Here is a 2844-nt window from a genome sequence, read left to right on the forward strand (position 1 = left end):
AATAACAAACAAAACAAAACAACTTTCTTCTTTATTACAAGTCAATTACCAACGTCCATATTAATGTCTAAGGCTAGCTGTTTTGGTTTATTTAGGAGGAAGAGATTTCGACAAAAGCAAGGAGGGGCCACGGCTAGGACAAGCTAAGTGAGGATGGTCACATGTGCCTAGAAGAATGCGCCCCTTGGGAAGCAGAATCTACATGCATGCACCATCGAACACATAAATACATGCAACCAATGAGAAGTGAATCCTCGTCAAAGCCTCAACAAGGCATGCAGACCGTTCAATCCATGAACCTTTTGCATGATCAATTCAATCTCAACCCTTCATGAGTACCAACGAACTCATTCCTCATTCATTGTGGTTTTGTTGAAAAGCTTGGAGAATCTGCTTATAAATAGCCGTTAGGACTAAATAGTTTACACACTCATTCAAGCCACCTTCACATGAAAGTCATAATCCCCTCTACTCCCAAAACTAAAACAATTCCCTTGCCTCACACAATAAAATCGAGAATCGTCCCAAACACAACATATCTCTCTTCTGTTCTCACTTTTCTCTCCATCTCACCTCAAACCCGATGGCCTCCTCAAGTTCAAAAAGAAGGCCGGGAAAGGAACCTATGGTAGCCAAACCTCCATCATATGATGCAAGCAAATTTAGATCCCAATTCCATGAAGGGAGATATCATAGGTTCATGGAGGCAAAGAATGTTATCTATGAGAAAGGCCTTGAGTTGAGAGAAGGAGAATATCCCATCATGAGGCAAATCACTAAAGAAAGAAGGTGGGAACTCTTATGTGCTCCTCTAGTTGACATCAGTGCAGTTATGATCAGGGAGTTCTATGCAAATGCTGTGAAAGAAAACAAAGATAGTGCTCCTTACACAAGTTATGTCAGAGGAGTTGAAGTGAGCTTCAGTCCAGCAGCCATCACTAGGGCTCTAAAGTTGAGAACCATAACTTATGCAGAGCCTAGTTATGAGACCAGATTGCAAATGGAAAACAATCCTGATGAGATCTTGCAAGGGCTATGTGTGGAAAATACAGATTGGGAAAGAGATTCAAAGGGAGTTCCAAGTCACTTGAGAAGGATAAATCTTACTCCTGTGGCCAAGGGATGGTATGAAATAGTGAGAAGATCCATTCTCCCTACTGGAAACGCCTCTTGGGTCACAATTAAACGAGCACTCTTGACATATTGCATCCTACATGGAGGTGAAATCAACCTCGCACAACTCATAGCCGACAGTATTCAAGAGATGGCCAACAGTACAAGTAAATCAAGCGGTCTTGGACATCCAAGTACCATCCTTAGGCTATGCAACAAAGCGAGAGTGATCTTTGAAGATGAGGACACAAAAAAAGTGAAAAAAGGGAAAGGAATCACCAAGAAGAGTATGGAGGGAATGAATGAAGAAGAAGATCAAGAAGGGGTGGTAGCTCCCAGACAAAGGAGATCACAAAGAGAGGAAGGACGAAATCAAGCTCATGATGCCATAGACATGAGCCAGTTACAAAGATCAATTGAAGAACTATCTCAGCAACTAATGCAGGCTCAACAAGGCCAAAATCAGGGGCGGCAAGAGAAATATCTAGAGCCCCATCCAGAATTCAGAGAGCAATATTTGAAAGATAAAGAGGAACGAGAAGCTTGGCAGCGTCAAATGGAAGAGAAACAAGAGAGATGGCAACAACAAATAATGACTCAGCAGCAAGAATTTCAAGCACAGATTCTTGAAGGACAAAAAGAGCAATACAAAGAATTCAAAGAATCATATGATAAGCAGTATTTTAGTCAAGCTAAAGCAGGGGAATATAGTCACAACCTGTATCAATAGAAGAATATTCATCACACCATGGGAGAAGTTAGATATGCGCAAAGAATGGAGAATGATGAAAACATGCAAGCAAGGTTGGAGTACTTGACCCATAATTTGCCAACACTCAATCCTCAGATCAAGCCATTTGAGCAATGCCCTGAATTTGTAGCCAAGCAACAGGCAAGGTCTCATCACTATACTGAGGCAACCTTTAAAAGATTGGAAGAAGTTGGGCTCTCAGGACTCTTAGATTCTGTTTGGGGTAGAAGATGTCCTGGTGAAGATATCCGAGATTATTCCAAGCTAGGGAAGAGAAAGAAGAAAAAGGGAGAATCAAGCAGCAGCCACGACCAATAGAAGGTGGCAAAGTTCTTTCATATTTCCTCTTTCATGTCCCTAATAAGGAGATGCATGTCTGAAACATGATATGCCTCTATCGTTTATTTCTTTTTACTTCATGCAATTTTTGTTCTTTGTTTTTATTTCAGTCATTTAATAAATAGCTAGAGAAATGCTAAATCTGCATGTTGTTTGTTATCCATCACTTAGTTAAATTTTGTTTTGTTTCCCACATGCTTGAATAAAAGAGAATTGTTTGAATTGAAAAGTGAAATATCCAATGTTGCACAAGTAAGAATGGAAGTTAATGGTGGTATATGTGTTTGATTAAATGCATAACTCATGAAATAATTGTTGCATAATATCATTTTCATTAAAGTGTAAGTTAGCTTGCTGTTATAAAGACTCTCATCAATAAAGAAAAAGCCCTTGGGAACAAAAACAGAAAGAAAAGGAAGAAGAAAAAGCCAAAGTGGCAAGAAAAACAAAAGAATAAAGGTTGGACACCAATAGCTTGGACCCTAGGACATATGCCCGTGGTGTTCTTGTACTAAGATATGCTTGGATGAGTAAATTCTAAGGGGTATTTTAAAACCCGGTCACTTAGATCAACTGATTTGGGATGGCCAATTGAAAGTCCACAATAAAGAGCAACTTAGATACAGAACATTTAGTTATCC

This window comes from Arachis duranensis, chromosome 5, assembly GCF_000817695.3.
Source record: "Arachis duranensis cultivar V14167 chromosome 5, aradu.V14167.gnm2.J7QH, whole genome shotgun sequence".
Classification (NCBI taxonomy): domain Eukaryota; kingdom Viridiplantae; phylum Streptophyta; class Magnoliopsida; order Fabales; family Fabaceae; genus Arachis; species Arachis duranensis.